Source organism: Aquarana catesbeiana, linkage group LG07, assembly GCF_042186555.1.
Source record: "Aquarana catesbeiana isolate 2022-GZ linkage group LG07, ASM4218655v1, whole genome shotgun sequence".
Lineage (NCBI taxonomy): Eukaryota > Metazoa > Chordata > Amphibia > Anura > Ranidae > Aquarana > Aquarana catesbeiana.
This window is the reverse complement of record NC_133330.1, coordinates 257,032,943-257,051,913: the sequence shown is the minus strand read 5'-3', so window position 1 is coordinate 257,051,913 and position 18,971 is coordinate 257,032,943. Positions and strand designations below refer to the sequence as shown.

Below are 18,971 nucleotides of genomic sequence, written 5' to 3'. Positions count from 1 at the left end.
AACATGCTGCATTTTTCCTGCACTGGGCTGTACTAGAAAGCTGTAAAACGCATCAAAAATGCACTGGAACGCACCAGAACGCACCTAAATGCACCAAGAAATGCACTGGAACACACATGTCCCTATTTAAGTTTAAGAAAAAAGAGGGAGAAAAATGCACTGGACTGCACCAAAAAAAACACAAAAAACGCATCAAAAATGTGCATGCAGATAAGCATCTGGAACGCATACGGACAGTTTTTCTATGGTGTGAACTGGCCAGTGCATTCCCCCCCCCCCCTTTTTTTCCTTAACCTTAAATAAGAACATGGGTATTACAGTGTGTTTTGGTGCATTTAGGTGCGTTCCCATGAGTTTTTGATGCTTTTTACAGCGTTCCAGTACAGTCCAGTGCAGGAAAAATGCAGCATGTTCTACTTTTTTCCTGGAACTGGAACGCACTGGAACTGCAAGCACTAGTGTGAACTATGCCATTGAAAACCATATAACCTACTTTCCATGCGTTTTTGATGCAGAAAAATAACGCACTGGACTGCATGTGGTGTGAACTGCCCTGTAAAAGTAAAATGAATGTAAAATACGTGAAGCATTAAAAAATCTGAATAAAAAACAATGATGTTAAAAAGCTTTGAAAATGAATGATAATATACTGAAAGCCTGCCAAGAAGATGTTATGTAACCAAAAGACCAATAACAAAGGGATATCATGCCTTTTTATAAAACAATAAATAAATATTAGGGTAAAAATACCAATAATAAAAAGATAATTGAAAACTGGAAAAAATATGTGTGTAAAAATTGTGAGATAGTGATAGTCCCTACCACTATATAAATGGGTTTAAGAAGGACACACAAAAAAAGTCAGTTTGAAAAGCACCAGTAGAAATTTTGTGAGTAGAAAAAACGGTATCTTAAGTTTTGTCTGGATTGGTTAGTTCATGTCGGGACTGGAAGCTTAACCACTTCAATACCAGGCACTTAGACACCTTCCCGCCCAGGCCAATTTTCACCTTTCAGTGCTGTCGCAATTTGAATGACAATTGCGCGGTCATGCTACACTGTACCCAAACAAATTTTTTATCATTTTGTTCCCACAAATAGAGCTTTCTTTTGGTGGTATTTGATCACCTCTGCAGTTTTTATTTTTTGCGCAACAAATAAAAAAAAACGAAAATTTCGAAAAAAAACAAGTTTTTATTTGTTTCTGTTAAAATTTTTTGTAAATAAGTACGCTTTCTCCTTCAATGATGGGCACTGATACGGCGGCACTGATGGGCACCGATGAGGTGGCACCAATGAGGTGGCACTGATAGGCGGCACTGATGGGCACTGATAGGTGGCACTGGTATGCGGCACTGATGGGCACTCATAGGTGGCACCGATGGGCACTCATAGGCGGCACTGATGGGCACTCGTAGGTGGCATTGATTGGTATATATGGGTGGCACTGATGGGTACCTATGGGTGGCACTGATGTGTGGCACTGATGGGCACTGATAGGTGGGCACTGATGGGCACAGATGGGCACTGACAGGTGGCACCGATGGGCAATGACAGGTGGCACCGATGGGCAATGACAGGTGGCACTGATAAAACATTGCTGGGCAGATCTGGGCATTGCTGGGCAGATCAGTGACATAATGGTGCCAATCAGTGCCCATTTGTGGGCACTGATTGGCACAGATTGGGCACATGTGCATGGCCAATGGGGTACATACCTGGCCATCCACGTTGCCCCTTCCCTGGTGGTCCTAGTGGCATCCCTGGTGGTCCAGTGTGGTGATCTGAGGGGGGGCTGCGCTGATAAACAATCAGCGCAGACCCCCCCTGCCAGGAGAGCCGCCAATCAGCTCTCCTCTACTCGCGTCTGTCAGACGCGAGTGAGGAAGAGCCCATCAACGGCTCTTCCCATTGACAGCATGATCAGCCGTGATTGGACACGGCTGATCACGTGGTAAAGAGCCTCTGCCGGAGGCTCTTTACCAAGATCAGTGTAGCGGTGTGTCAGGCTGACACACCGCTCCACCGATCGCCGCGATGCGCGCCCCCGGGGGCGCACTGCGGCATGTTATCCTGCTGGACGTCATATGACGCCCAGTCAGGATAACAGAACCACTTCCCGGACGTCAATCCGCTATAGGGCAGGCGGGAAGTGGTTAATGGCTCCAAAGAGAATTGGGTTGGAAGGAGCCTTCAGTCCTGAGTCTGGGCTTTGCTAATTATCTACAGCCTGCGTGAGTGCACAGGTGGTCAGGATCATTAAAAGCAAGGTCTAAGCATAGCCTAGACTAGAGCAGTGATGGTGAACCTTGGCACCCCAGATGTTTGGGAACTACATTTCCCATGATGCTCATGCACTCTGCAGTGTAGTGTAGCATCATGGGATATGTAGTTCCAAAACATCTGGAATGTCAAGGTTCGCCATCACTGGCCATGGGCAATTGCTGCCATTTGGAGTCAGACCCCTGTCAGGAGACCTGGTTGTTTCTGTCAGAGAAAGCATCTCTGGTAGGGTTGCCACCTCATCCCTATAAACCCGAACACATATGAATTACACAGGTTCTGAAGCTAATTTAATGCAGATAAAGAGCCACATGAGTTTAATTACTACCTTAATCAGCCACAGAACCTGTGTAATTAATATGTGTTTTAAAGGGATTAGGTGGTAACGCTAATCTTTGGTGAGGGGGACTTCTTGTCTGAAGGACTTGGAAGGTCAGGACAGCTACACATGCCTGGGGGACAAAGAGAGGGTCTGGGAGGATGAGAAAGCCAAGGCTGATAGCGAGTCCTGGGAGGCTAGAGGATGTTTGGAAGTCCCGAAGGGAGTGAGCAAACCCAGGGGGGACTGGAGGGCCATATTTGGAGGCCAGGAGTGGGCCTGGACAGCAAGATGCTGCAATTGAAGCGGAGTGAGCCTCAGAGCCAGGTGGCTTGGTATTTTCCATGTGGTGTGTTTGCTGAAGAAGGACCCCTGCGTAGGAAACCTGCTGTCATAGGAACTTTCCTGGTGCCTATCCATGGCAGCATACCTGTGATAAGCTCCGCCCCGGACCCCTCCCCTCAGGATAGTTAATACATTATAAAAAAGACAACTCTGCCCCCCAATAGCATTTTCCTATTACATCGAATACCATGGGAGGGCATGTATGCTGCCATGGATAGGCACCAGGAAAGGAAAATTACGGAAAGTATGATACAATTTTCCGTTTTCCTGGTGCCTCCATGGCAGCATACCTGTGATAATATGAATAGATAACAACAGGGTGGGTAATGCTCATAAGAAAATTTTAATAAGGCAACACAAGAGCTGACTCAATCACCCTCCTTCCAAATTCCACCGAAGTGAGTGCCCCTGGGTCAATCCTATAGTGACGCATGAAAGTGTTTGGGGATGACCACGTGGCTCTACCTCCCAATAGCATTCTCCTTTTTTTTCCTCATACCTGATGGATAGTCTGTGCGGGTCCTTTACATCTGCCTCAGGCAGTTTCCGTCTGGGTTCAGGCCTCTCCCAGACGCGGTCCTCTGTCTTGGGCTGCTAACAGCGCTTAAAAGAGGGGAGCCCCTTCTCAGGGTCTTTTGGGGCTGCAGCGTTTCCTAAACCAGGAACACACAGGTCTGCGTTTAAAATGGCTAAAGAGAGTTTCAGTGGGGGCAGGTAAGGGCTTTCGTTTTACCTTACTGTTTGCTGTGGCAATATGTGCTAGTCCTGTCCATTCACCTTTCATGTCTGTCTGCATAGTGAGCGCCATGGCGCGAACGCGCCGCTGTGCTGTGTCTTTTATTGTCCAGCATAGCTGTTGATGGGCCGGGCGGCGTTCCCAGCCACTCGGCGCATGCGCGGGCGTCTTACGCTCGCGGCGCCATCTTGGTTATGGGCAAATATGTGAAAATTTGCCCTTAGTTCGGTAGTAGTGTAGGAGGGGACTTAGGGACAGGGGGACGGGTGTTCCCGCCCCTCTGTTCACACTTTAAAAGTCTCAGGTAAACCATTACACCCTTAGGCTTTCCCCAGCACGTCCAGCCTCTTCAGTGCTCCTCCAGCACAGTCTCTTGTATGGTGAGTACCTTTTTGTTCCTAAGCAGCAAATTATAATGGTATACGGGAGGGGGAGGGGTATTTGTGTTGTTGGTAGTAATATTTTTTCTTGTTAAAAAAAAAAAAGAAAATAATAAATAAAGATAAATAAATAAAATATTTTAAAAAAAGGGAGGGGGGATGTTTTATAATAAAAAAAAAAAAAATTTTCTTTTGTGCGTTTTTTGGGGGGGGGAGGCTGTCTTCTCCCTTTTTTCATTATTAGCTTTCCCTTTTCCTTTTCTAGTGTTTGCTCTGCTACTTGTCACCCTTAGCCTGCCCCCACGGTCATGAGTCAGCCGCCGTCAGATCAAGACCCTCGATTTCTTAGGTAAGGGGTCGCACCTAATTAAAAAAAAAAAAAAAGAAATAGAAGAGCTTTTTATTTTTGAGCAAAAGAGTGCCTTACGCTGTTACTCCCGTTTCAGCCCTTTACGCCTAGACATGTCTAATAAGACTTCAGGCCATCACAGCAGACAGTCCCGGCCAAGCTCCAGTCACAGCCGGTCGACTAGTTCCCGACACCGGTCTGCTGAAAGGTCGGCATCTAAAAGACGTCGGTCAGATAGTCCTTCCAGACAAGAAAGCTCAAAAAAATGCAGAGCTTGTGGTGCAACTTCGATGCCAGATAAACTAATCTGCAAAGATTGTCTACAAGGTTATGCGGATCAAGGAAGGGCTGAGGTCCAGCAGGTCACGGACCTAATAAAGAAAGTGGCAAAAGACTCATCCCCCTTGCAGGTCATACCAAGTGATCAAGTACATCCTTCCGAGCCATCCCTGCCTGGCCCATTATCAGCAGTAGTTGCAACAGTGCCACCTCCCCCGACAACAGGGGAGAATGATGAATCAGAGGATTCAGCAGAGGAACCAGAGCCTTCGGGCTTCAGCTTCTCTCTAGTACAACCGTTTGTTTCCGCAGTGAAACAGGCCATCGGTTGGGAGGAGGTGGAAGAGCCACCTAAGAAGGCCAAGTCCTTTTTTCTATTTCTAAAGAAAAAACTCTCCTTTTTTCCCTTTATGGAAGAAATAAGGGACCTAATAGAGGGGGAATGGAAAAATACAGACAAACGTTTTTCCCTGAACCGTCTGCAGAAATTGTATCCGTTAGCAGAGTCCGACTCGGCTTTCTTGGACACTCCTCCAGTGGTCGATGCTGCAGTGGTTCGCCTAGCTAAAAATGTCACCCTTCCTATGGAGGTCTCGGCCTCCTTTAAGGATCTGCTGGATAGGCGCATCGACTCAGATCTAAAGAAGGCCTACCAGCTGGCGGGAGGAGCCTGCAGGCCAGCCATAGTGTTAGCTTCAGTGTCTAATGCTATCCGAGTCTGGTCTGAGAATATTGAAGTGGCCATTCGTCAAGATGTTCCAAAAGAAGATATCATAAAAGCATTGGAGGAACTCAAGTTATCTGCAGACTTTGTGGGGGAAGCAGCAATTTATTCAGTAAGGTATTCAGCAAGAGCAATGTTGCACACAATATGGCCAAGCGGGCTCTCTGGTTGAAGCCTTGGGCAGCTGATGCTGCCTCCAAACAGAGTTGGTGCAAGATCCTCTTTGACGGGAAAGCTCTGTTTGGGGATAGGCTAGAAAAGGCAATTTCTCGGGTGACTGGTGGAAGATCGGGGTTGCTCCCCCAGGACAGGAGAGTTAGGAGTTCTCAAATCTTCGCCTCTAAGTTCCAGCCTTCAAGAAATAGAAACTTTTCTCACTTCCGTCAAGGCAGAGATACCAAAAAAAAAATTGGAGAAGTACCCAGGCGACTTTTTTAATGTCAAATAAACAAAGGAGTCTTCCCAATCCCCAGGAAGGAACAAAGTCCTTTTGACGGAAGGCCACTCCAGCCGCCTCCAGTCGGGGCCAGGCTGAAAAAATTTGCAGAAGTTTGGTCCAGCCAATGCAAGGATCCCTGGGTGGTATCCACCGTCTGTTTTTCGGGCATTTCTGGACGTTTCTAGATCATCCTCCACGAGACCTGTTTGTACCAACGAGACTACCTACTTCCCCTTGGAAAGCAGAGGCTCTGCAAAAATATCTTTGTCTGCTTCAAGCACAGCAAGCGGTAATTCCTGTTCCGCCTTCAGAAAAATTCACAGGTTTCTATTCTCCTCTCTTTCTTGTTCCCAAAAAGAGTGGAGAATGGAGACCGGTAGTGGATTTGAAGAGGTTAAATCTGCACGATTTCCTGGAATCCTTCAAAATGGAGTCCTTGCACACCATAATACAGATGGTTCAGCCAGGGGACTGGATAATCTCGGTGGACCTTCAGGATGCCTACTTTCACGTGCCCATTCTGCCTGCCTTTCAGAAATATCTCAGAGTGGCAGTGGGTCCCATGCACCTCCAATTCCAGTGCCTTCCCTTTGGCCTGTGCACGTCCCTGAGGATATTCTCAAAAGTACTGATCGCAATTCTGGCACCCCTCAGGGAAAAGGGGCTGCGAGTGTTCCATTTCCTGGATGATATCGTGCTGTTAGTTTCCAGTCCAGCACAGCTTCTGGAGCACAGAGAAGTTCTTCTTTCTACCCTGAAGAAATTCGGTTGGTTGATAAATACAGAAAAGAGTTTCCTGTCTCCAACCCAGGTAATGATTTATCTAGGCGCCCTCTTCGATACCTCAGCCAGAACAGTGTGCCTTCCTCCCCAGAAAGTGGCAGCTATTGTCCAGAAGATGTCTTATGTGAGAACACTGTCTCACCTGTCAGCGTCAAACTGCATGAGTCTAATCGGGACTATGTCATCTTGTATCCCAATGCTACATTGGGCTCATTGGCATCTGAGGATTTTTCAAGTGGGTTTTTTGACCCAGTGGAAGAGAAAGTCACTATGCCAGCGAATCATGATCTCAGTATCCATGAGGAGAGGTCTCCTCTGGTGGTCAAAGAAGGATCTAATCTCAAAACCCCATCTACTTCAGTGTCCATCCTGGACCATCCTAACCACCGATGCAAGCTCGGTGGGTTGGGGGGCAAACTGCGATCATCTTGCAATACAGGGGAAATGGGACTTCCCAACAGAGGGATTAGTCTCCAACATCTTAGAATTAAGAGCAGCTTTTTTAGGCCTGGTGAATCTGAAGGATCATCTTCGACAGAAGTCGGTCTTAATATGCCTAGACAACAGGGCAGCGGTGGTGTATATTCAAAAGCAGGGAGGGACACACAGCATACCTTTGCTGAGAGAAGTAGAGCCCATTATGTTATGGGCGGAAAAGAATCTGCTGGATCTGAAGGCGGTCTACCTGCCGGGCCATCTGATTAAGGAAGCAGATCATCTGTCTCGTTATTTTCAAGACGACACCGAATGGTCCCTTCACCCGGCAGTCTTCGACTGGATCCTGAATCTACAGATTCCTCCAGAGACCTGTTTGCCTCGGCAATGAATGCCAAACTACCACGATTTCTGTCTCGCCTACCTCATCCTCGGGCGGAAGCAGTGGATGCCCTCTCGAGTCCATGGAATTGCAAGATAGCATATGCCTTCCCTCCCAGACCCTTGATCTCGAGGTTCCTGCTCAGGTTGTCGAAAGAACCAGTCAAGGTGGTAACGATTCTTCCATACTGGCCGAGGAGGCCATGGTTTCCCTGGGCAATATCCCTCAGTACGTGTCGTCCTCTCAAAATTCCAATTCTACCTCACCTGCTCTCACAAGGGAGATTCGTGCATCCAGCCACTTAAAAGCTGAATCTGCATGTCTGGATACTGAAAGGGAAAGATTCCAGTCTTTAATATGCTCTTCTAGTGTCATTGCAACTCTTTTGAAGGCCAGGAAACCTTCCACAAATTATGTATATTCAAAGATCTGGAATAAATTCAAGTTATTTATGGAAAGCAGAGGTTCGGCTCACACAGGTCCGTCTACTGCTCTCCTCTTGGATTTTTTGCAATCTGGCCTGGACCTTGGTCTCAGTTTAAGTTCACTCAAGGTTCAAGTGGCAGCTATCTCGGCAGCTACCCAAAAAAGATGGGCAGAAGAGTCACTCGTCATTCAATTTTTCAAAGCAGTTAAAAAAATTTGTCCACCAATAAGGCGATCCTTTCCGGCTTGGGACTTGCCCTTTTATCCTGGACTGCCTGATGTCTCATCCTTTTATTCCTCTAGAAACCGCTTCACTATGGAACCTAACGCTCAAGACAGCCTTTTTAATTGCAATAACCTCAGGGAAAAGGGCTTCAGAGTTGCAAGCACTAGGGTCGGAAGATGATCACATTTCTTTCCTTCCGGATAGGGTAGAGCTACGGACAGTACAAGGTTTTGTTCCAAAAGTTGCTTCTCTGTCCTCTCTAACAGAAACTTGGGCGCTACCTACTTTTACAGATCCACTCTCAGGCGCTCTGCAAGAACTGGACATTGCCAAAGTTTTAAAATGCTACTGCAAGCCACAAGTCCGTTTAGAGCATCAGATTGTTCATTCTGCCTTGGGGCAGAAATAGGGGGAAGGAAGCCACTCCAAGAACGATCGCCTCCTGGATTTGCAAGTTGATCCAAAAGGCGTATAGGGCTAGAGGGATGGTTTCTCCGGCTGTGAAGGCCCACTCAACTAGGGCAGTTTCTGCATCATGGGCGGCAAGGGCCAACGTTTCTCTAGAAACCATTTGCAAAGCAGCCACGTGGTCATCCCCAAACACTTTCATGCGTCACTATAGGATTGAACCAGGGGCACTCACTTCGGTGGAATTTGGAAGGAGGGTGATTGAGTCAGCTCTTGTGTTGCCTTATCCAAATTTTCTTATGAGCATTACCCACCCTGTTGTTATCTATTCATTTTATCACAGGTATGCTGCCATGGAGGCACCAGGAAAACGGAAAATTGTATCATACTTACCGTAATTTTCCTTTCCTGGTGCCTATCCATGGCAGCATACATGCCCTCCCATGGTATTCGATGTAATAGGAAAATGCTATTGGGGGGCAGAGTTGTCTTTTTTAAAATGTATTAACTATGCTGAGGGGAGGGGTCCGGGGCGGAGCTTATCACAGGTATGCTGCCATGGATAGGCACCAGGAAAGTTCCTATGACAGCAGGTTTCCTACGCAGGGGTCCTTCTTCAGCAAACACACCACATGGAAAATACCAAGCCACCTGGCTCTGAGGCTCACTCCGCTTCAATTGCAGCATCTTGCTGTCCAGGCCCACTCCTGGCCTCCAAATATGGCCCTTCAGTCCCCCCTGGGTTTGCTCACTCCCTTCAGAACTTCCAAACATCCTCTAGCCTCCCAGGACTCGCTATCGGCCTTGGCTTTCTCATCCTCCCAGACTCTCTCTTTGTCCCCCAGGCATGTGTAGCTGTCCTGACCTTCCAAGTCCTTCAGACAAGAAGTCCCCCTCACCAAAGATTAGCGTTACCACCTAATCCCTTTAAAACACATATTAATTACACAGGTTCTGTGGCTGATTAAGGTAGTAATTAAACTCATGTGGTTCTTTATCTGCATTAAATTAGCTTCTTGTGTAATTTGTAATATGTAATTCATATGTGTTCGGGTTTATAGGGATGAGGTGGCAACCCTACCAGAGATGCTTTCTCTGACAGAAACAACCAGGTCTCCTGACAGGGGACTGACTCCAAATGGCAGCAATTGCCCATGGCCAGTGATGGCGAACCTTGACATTCCAGATGTTTTGGAACTACATATCCCATGATGCTACACTACACTGCAGAGTGCATGAGCATCATGGGAAATGTAGTTCCCAAACATCTGGGGTGCCAAGGTTCACCATCACTGCTCTAGTCTAGGCTATGCTTAGACCTTGCTTATAATGATCCTGACCACCTGTGCACTCACGCAGGCTATAGATAATTAGTAAAGCCCAGACTCAGGACTTCCAACCCAATTCTCTTTGGAGCCATTAAGCTTCCAGTCCCGACATGAACTAACCAATCCAGACAAAACTTAAGATACCGTTTTTTCTACTCACAAAATTTCTACTGGTGCTTTTCAAACTGACTTTTTTGTGTGTCCTTCTTAAACCCATTTATATAGCGGTAGGGACTATCACTATCTTACAGTTTTGGATAGGCACCAGGAAAGGAAAATTACGGTAAGTATGATACAATTTTCCATTTTTATTCTGTTTATTTTTAATAAACACGAGCTGCCACGCCCTTAAACGAAAATGCCAACTGCTGTGGACTGAAAAAAGGCATCTACCACTGAGCTAAACCCCCAGTATCAATAAATATCTATCTATCTATCTACATGTACATAGATGCAAAGATATGTGAAAAACTTTATTTATCTATATGCACACGTGCGTATGAGTTTGCACATATTTGTAAAGTAACACAGAAGTGGGTTTCTTATTTTCTAAAAAGTTTTAATAAAGACCACAGAGCTCTCTCTGTCTCCTTTTGCTTTTTTTTTTGCTTTTTCTTTCGTGGCCACTGGAGAGACTGCCACCTGTTGGACATCTTACAGAATATCTGAAGATATGCTGTTTTTAATCAATCCTATGTGAGTGCATCACCTTTTTTTTATTCCTATGTGGTTTAACATATGCTACACTTGGACTCTCTGTCCCTTTCTTTTTATTTTTGTCTTTACATGGTCACTGGTGGGAAGTACCCCAGTCCTGCCTCAAGGAGAGACTGAAGACGCTATTGAAGTGTTTTTCCTATGGACATTCCATTATGGACATTCCTTGTATGGATTTTATCCTACACCTAAAGTGTCCCCCTGGCAAGGTGGACATGTGGAGGGCATGTGGCCTGGTATGGTTCAGGAGGCATGCAACCCCCCCCCCCTTTCCTGGCCTGCCAAGCTGAATGCTTGGTCTGTGTGTTTTTTGGGGGGTGACCCCCTGCTTTTTTCTTGTTTTATTTGTGTGGGGTTTCCACCTAAAATCTATACAAGACCTTCATCAAGGGTCTAGCATGTATTTTTAGCAGGATACACATGTGGGTGTATAGACAGTAGTAAATGACAGCCCACTCCCTCCTCCTCCATGCCCACTAAACAGCTTTACACTATGGGGGGATGTTACATGTTTAATGATGGAGGCTTCATCTCCCTGTAATTAATCACATACAAAGAATAAACACAGGCTGGAGGGAGGTAAAATAGGCTGTGACTGGCAGAACTTTCCTCTAGATAGTCCACATCATAATTTTGTACAAAAAAAAAATGTAAAAAATTAATTCAAATACATATTTGTACAATACCTAAACATATTTATTTGATAATGTGACCGGCAGCAGAGGACTAGAAGCTCCTCCTACTGATGTTTGCCTGCAGACAGACTAGGTAAGAGCTCTGTCAAATGACAGCCATATATCGATTATGAAAAAAGGTTCTTGGATGTGTTTTTTTTTTTTAATAAAATAAATATAGTGCCATCATCCATATTCATAAAGAGAAGGGATAATGTGAATCAAACAGTATGTGTTTAGTATGACTTTAACAAAAACGATTTTAACCACTTCCCATCCTGTGCATAGTAATATGACGGCCGCAAGGTGGCTCTCTCATCCTGGGCGGCCGTCATATGACGTCCTCGGCTTACCGGTCGTCTAGGGGGTGGGCGTGCGCGCTCGCTGTGTCACTCAGGAGCCGATGCGCGCGCCCAGTGGCTGTGATGTCCGCGGGGCACCCGCGATTGCTTGTCACAGAGCAGGGACGTGGATCTGTGTGTGTAAACACACAGATCCATGTCCTGTCAGGGGAGAGGAGACAGATAGTGTATTCCTTGTATATAGGAACACCAATCAGTCACTTCCCCCAGTCAGTCCCCTCCCCCCACAGTTAGAATCACTCCCTAGGTAACACATTTAACCCCTTAATCGCCCCCTAGTGTTAACCCCTTCCCTGCCAGTGACAATTATACAGTAATCAGTGCATATTTATAGCACTGATCGCTGTATAATTTTCAATGGTCCCACAAATGTGTCAAAAGTGTCCAATTTGTCCGCCGCAATATCGCAGTCCCGATAAAAATCGCAGATCACTGCCATTACTAGTAAAAAAATGTAAATGTAAAATGCCATAAATCTATCTCTTATTTTGTTGGCGCTATAACTTTTGCGCAAACCAATCAATATACGCTTATTGCGAATTTTTTTTTTTTTTAAACTAAAAATATGTAGAAGAATACATATCGGCCTAAACTGAGGAAGAAATTTGTTTGTTTTTTTTTTCATTGGGATATTTATTATAGCAAAAAGTAAAAAATATTGTTTTTTTTTTTCAAAATTGTCACTCTTCTTTTTGTTTATAGCGCAAAAAATAAAGACCGCAGAGGTCATCAAATACCACCAAAAGAAATCTCTATTTGTGGGGAAAAAAATGATCAAAATTTCATATGGGTACAATGTTACATGACTGCGCAATTGTCATTCAAAATGTTACAGCGCTGAAAATTGGTCTGGTTAGTAAGGGGGTGAAAATGCCCAGTATTGAAGTGGTTAAAAAAGCAACTTAGTTACATGTTGCCAAAAAAAAAATAAAAATCTGACATTCTGATTATATGTCAACATTCAATAATCAGCATTCTCTGGGGGTGCTATAGACTTCCATCTTTATAAATAGTAGATGATTACTATATTTTAATTCAAAATTCTCTACGCATTCCTTTGAAGCAAAGTCAACTTCTTCATAAGTGCATACCAAGAAGTGTCGCTATGCTATAATAATCATTGTCACACCATGGTGACAAGGTACAGCCAGTGTGTCAGTTTACAGAAACAAACAAGGTACTATATTACATATTATGAATGCCCAATTACTGTATTTCCATGTACACACGATCGGAATTTCCCACAACAAATGTTCGATGGGAGCTTGTCGGAAATTTCGACCGTGTGTAGGCTCCATCGGACATTTTTTGTCGGAATTTCCGACAACAAAAATTTGAGAGCTGGTTCTCAAATTTTCCGACAACAAGAGTTGTTGTTGGAAATTCCGAGCGTGTGTACACAATTCCAATGCACAAAAGTCCATGCATGCTCGGAATCAAGCGGAAGAGCCGCACGGCTATTGGACTTCATTTTTCTCTGCTCGTTGTACGTGTCGTACGTGTACGGCTTAATCCACAGTGCATGGGACGTTTTGGGGGAGTTAAACTCCCATCAGTCAAACACAGAATAAATAAAAAGATGCCCATGTACCATCAAGGGTGGTTGGAAATGTATACACAATATGGCCATTTACATATACTAGGTGGTGCCCATAAACATTTTTAAAAATAAGGAGATGATACTAGAAGAGGAGATCGGTTTTCACAACATATTACAGGAAGGAACAATGATGATTGGATTACCTTTTACAACCTACCTGACTAGTTATTCCTCTGCTCTTAGTTGTGTGTGGAACTTAGCAAAAACAGGTCTATGGGTAGCTTAAAGGATATGGCTTACACATGGGCAGACTAAAATAGAATATAATAGGCAACCGAACATACTGTGAACCAGGGGCGGCCCGTCCATTAAGGGCGCACAGGTGCCTCCTCCCCTTTCCATTGCCGCTGCCACCCCCTATTCATGTGTCTGGCCCCTTTCAGGACGCCGGGCTCATGAATTACAGCGGCAGGGTTTTTTTTTTAAAACCAGAGGCGTTATTAGGCTTCAAAATAGGGTGGGCTCCGGACGCAGAGCATTGTGCTCAGAGCCCACCCAGGTGTGTTAGAATAGCGAATGGATATTCGCTATTCTAACACTGAATCGCCTCTCCACCAATCAGGAAGCACGGCGTGAGACGCGTTTCCCGATTGGCTGAAAGGAGAAGCCTTCTGATTGGCACCCAAGGAGGAGGGAGGAGATGGAAGCCGCCGAGCAGGGGAAGGAGATGCCTGCTCATGATGCCCACAGAGGAGAGCCGGAGAAGCCACCCGTGCTTGAGGTAAGTCAACCAACCGACCCCACCTGACCTGACCCGACCTGCGCACTGTTTGCCACCTCCCCAAAAAACATTACCACCAGCCACCATTGCTGTGAACACTACCCAGGGAAACAACCATTATCTAATTCAGACGTTTATATTTACATTGAAGGTTTTGATAAGGAGATAGATAAAGGGTGGGATATGGGCTTTGGTTTAACTGCACCTATCTTCTAAAATGTGGGCACAGATGCTATTTTTCGCAGTTTTATTTTATACTGTTTAAAGATCTAACTCTATGTTTTATCTCATATTCTTTACAGTCGAAGACCTCCTCCGTCACCCACACGTCCGGCTATTATTCGCCCAACAGACTCAGTCATGATAGAATAAGACAGACTGGCCATCACCGCTCTGCATAGGAATGACCTATATTCTTCATGGCTATCTTCAACTCTGATTTTATATCATCATAGATACTTGTATGGACATCTTAGAATTGAAACACTGCTACAACATTTGTTACTTGTCATTGCTGGGCTGTCAGTATATATCAAAGATATTTCCTAATGCTAGCTTCTGTGTTACCATGTAATGTGCATTGCAGATTTCAATTTATCTGATATCCTAAAACCGCTTAAAACACCTTAAAGCTGAACTCCAGGCAAACCGCTAAATACACAACTGAAATACAGATATGGGGAAGCTGTAAATAGATTTGTATTTTTCAGAGCCCTGTCCTCACATTTATACAGCCCTGCCAGGCAGCACAGCCAGCCAGGTGACCTAACTATTCTCTGCTGCAGGTAAGAAACACAGCAGATCTTCTTCCTGCCCCCAGCCTGTGTTTGGTCAGCTAAACGCCAGTAAAGACAGATAAAGCCATCTCTCTGTTCTCTCCTCCTATAAGCATACTCTTTGTTAGCATATGCAAATGCAGTACTGCTGAAGAGGGGATTACAAGAGGCTAAAATCAAGTCTAATTCAGATATGTATGCTAGTGGCATTTACAATTCAGTTACCTTTTTGTTTTAAAACGTACATCATTTAATTAATTGGTGTTTTTTCTGCCTGGAATTCTGCTTTTAATGCATCTGGATTTGAAAAATTTATTTTCTATCTGCAATGCATGCCTGTAGTGTCTATGTACAGATTTACATTTTAAGTACTGTAGTTCACTGTGTGTTTTTAAAATTAATTAAAGATGATAAAAAGTAGCAACAAATGTACTAACTGGTTATAAATGTTCAATATATATATATATATAAAAAAAATATATGTGTTATAAAAAATGAAACCACTTTGGTTTAACTACTTGCCGACCAGCCGCCATCGTTACACGGCGGCAGGTTGGCTCCCCTGCGTGGATCGTCGTAGCTGTACACTGGCCGCTTTAAGGGCTATAGAGAACACGACCCTGGAGCCGATGCACGTGGCCGGCGGCCACCCGAGATTGCTCCTCAGAGAGCCTGAATAGGAATCTGACAATGTAAACAGACAAATCCTCGTTCTGAAAGGGTAGTAGAGACAGATCTGCTGTTCCTAGTGATCAGGAACAGCGATCTCTCTCCTCCTCCTCCAGTCACTACACTGCCCCCACAATAAGAAACACCTCCCTAGGGATCACTTAACCCCTTGACCGCCCCGTAGTGTTAACCCCTTCTCTGCCAGTGACATTTATACAGTAATCAGTGGCTATTTTTAGCTCTGATCGCTGTATAAATGTTATGGTCCCAAAAAAGTGTCCAATCTGTCCGCCGCCGTAATGTCGCAGTTCCGCTAAAAATCGCTGATCACCGACATTACTAGTAAAAAAAAAAAATAATAATAATGCCATAAATATATCCCCTATTTTGTAGACGCTATAGCTTTTGCGCAAACCAATCAACAATCAATACATTTATTGCAATTTATAGCGCAAAAAATAAAAACCACAGAAGTGATCAAATACCACCAAAAGAAAGCTCTCTATGTGGGAAAAAAGGACCTCAATTTTGTTTGGGTACAACGTCGCACGACCGCACAGTTAGTTAAAGTGAAGCAGTGCCATATCGCAAGAAAATGGCCTGGTCATTAAGGGGGCAAATCTTCCGGTCCTTAAAGAGGAAGTAAACCCTGATGGGTTTTACTTCCTCTTTGTTCCCCTGCAGAGTAAAAGCATTATGGGCTAGTATGCATCTCATAGTAGCCCATTATGTGTAACGTACCTGCAAACGAAGCTTGCGATGTCCCTGCTGGTGGCCCCATCCATCTTTGCCCCTCTTCCTTCCGGGGCTCTGTAACTGGCCGGAGCCGCATGATGCTACTCCAGTGCATGTGTGTGGGAGCCGTCAGTCACGGCACTTGCAAGTGAAGAAACGGCACAGAGAGGCAAGTTTAGGAGATAATTCCACTACCTATAGGTAAGCCTTATTCTAGGCTTACCTATAGGTAAAACTCTAAATCAGAGGTTTACTACTACTTTAAGTGGAAAGAGAATTTCTACGTTAAACTAGAAATGGAACCTTGCTAATAACATTAACAGAGGGTTAGCCACCACCACTTTCAGTCAAGGAGTGTTTGGCTCTTTAAACCTTTGGTGACCAGGAATCATTGATTCCTAGATACCCAGGCTAAATTTAAAAGCATCAGCAAGCCCCGGTGTCCCTTTAACCACTTCAGCCCGAAAAGGTTTTACCCCCTTAATGACCAGAGCATTTTTTGCGATACGGCACTGCGTCGCTTTAACTGACAATTTGGTGGTCGTGCTATGTTGTACACAAACAAAATTTTTCCCACAAATAGAGCTTTCTTTTGGTGGTATTTGATCACCTCTGCGGTTTTTATTTTTTGCGCTATAAACAAAAAAGAGCAACAATTTTGAAAAAAAATTCAATTTTTTTTACCTTTTGCTATAAAATAAAAAATAAAAAAAATATATATAAAAAATGAATTTCTTCCTCAGTTTAGGCCGATATGTATTTTCTACATATTTTTGCTAAAAAAAAAAAAAATCACAATAAGTGTATATTGATTGGTTTGCACAAAAGTTATAGCATCTGCAAAATAGGGGATACATTTATGGCATTTTTTTTTTAATTATTATTAGTAATGGCGGTGATCTGCAATTTTTTTTTTTTTTATCGGGACTGCAAAATTGTGGCGGACAGATCGGACACTTTTGACACTATTTTGGGACCAATGACATTTATACAGTGACCAGAGTTAAAAATAGTCACTGATTACTTTGTAAATGTCATTGGCAGGGAAGGGGTTAAAAACTAGGGGGCGATCAAGGGGTTAAATGTGTTTCCTCAGTGTGTTCTAACTGTAGCGGGGATGGGTTACCTAGGACATAACAGGGATCACTTCTCCCAATGACAGGGAGTAGTAGATCTCTGTCATGTCACTAGGTAGAGCAGGAAAATGCCCCGTTCTGCCTCTCTGGGCCACGATCGCGGGCCACCGACGGACATCGAGTGCGCGGGCACGTGCGCTCGCTAGCCCGGGATTACGAAGGAGCGTACGAGTATGCCATTTTACGCACCCGTGCTATTCTGCCGACTTATATCGGCATGCCATATTCATGGCCAGGCCATTTTTTGCTATCTAGCACTGCGCTAATTCCACTGGTAACTGCAAGGTCATGCAGTATTGTGCCCAAATTAAAAATTTATATAATTTTTTTTCACACTAATAGACGTTTCTTTTGGTGGTATTTGATCACCACTGAGTTTTTTATTTTTTTGTTATATAAACGAATAAAGACCGAAAATTTTGAAAAAATTTTTTTTTTCAAATTTCTACAAAACATATCCAATAAAAAAATAGAAAAATCTAAATTCTTCTTAAGTTTGGGCCAAAATGTATACTGCGACGTGTCCCAAAAATCCCAATAGGTGTATATTGATTGGTTTCTGTGAAAGTTATAATGTCTACAAACTATGGGATATATACTGGAATTTTCAATTTTTTATTTTTTTCTATTAAAGTAAAGGTGGTGATGATCAGCAACTTACAGTGGGACTGTGATAGCATGGGGGGCAATCTGACACTAACTGAGGCTGTCTTGGAAGGTACACTAACTGACACTGACATCACCAGTGACACTAATACAGTGATCAGTGATAATACTATACACTGTCACTGTACTAATGACACTGGTTGGGAAGGGGTTACCATCTAGGGGTAATCAGGGGGTTAAGTGTGTGCCTAACAAATGTTAATGTGTGTAATATGTGCTGCTTTTTAAAAAATATCTGTTTGTTCCTTCTCCCTGCTTAGCAGGGAGAAAAAATAAACAAATTGTTCCCTCTGAACAGAACCCTGTGTTGACAAACACACAGGGCTCTGTACAGAGGGAACGATCTGTGGGCTGTGATTAGACGCAGGCGATCAGCAGGTTTCAGCCATGAATCATTGGCTGAAACCTGTTGACAAAATCCTGCTATGATTGGGCCTCCTGCTCTCTAGTTCCCTTGTCATCTCTTCGCATGCTCACCTCCAGGACTTCTCCTGAGCCACTCCCATCCTTTGGAATTCCCTACCCCAATCTGTCTGACTATCTCCTAATCTATCCACTTTTAGGCGATCCCTGAAAACCCTTCTCTTTACAGAAGCCTATCCTGCCTCCAACTAACAACTGTTTTTTTTATTTTCTCCATCAGCTTATCCCCCACAGTTATTACCTTTTGTAATACTTGACCCCCCCCCCCCCACCTTCTAGATTGTAAGCTCTAAAGAGCAGGGCCCTCTGATTCCTCCTGTATTGAATTGTATTGTAACTGTACTTATTGCCCTAATGTTGTAAAGCGCTGCGCAAACTGTTGGCGCTATATAATAATAATAATAAAAAAGTAAACAAAAAAAAGAGCAATGTTTTTGTAGTGGAGAAGAGGAGCGGTGGAGGGGATGGAAGTTTGTTTTGAGGTTGAAGATCAGCTTTAAAGAGATAGCAAAGCTGATGAACACTGCAGCCTGCAGGTGGCAGTGTTCATCTATAGGCTGACCACCTTCTATTTTACCAGTGAAGCCTCCAGTCTGCTTATGATCACAATGTCAGAGTTGGCATAGTGATCACATCACTGGGAACCACTC

The 18,971-nt window shown here is 44.2% G+C and overlaps 1 protein-coding gene across 1 annotated transcript in view; it reads left to right on the top strand.

Annotated features, from left to right (window-relative positions):
• DNM3 (dynamin 3) overlaps positions 1-18,759 on the top strand; it is a 572,551-nt gene extending 553,792 nt beyond the window's left edge. Inside the window, exon 23 of the mRNA XM_073593228.1 lies at positions 14,219-18,759. The gene's annotated coding sequence lies outside the window, so the exon portion shown is untranslated. The remainder of the gene's footprint in view (positions 1-14,218) is intronic.
• Positions 18,760-18,971: the final 212 nt, after the last annotated feature.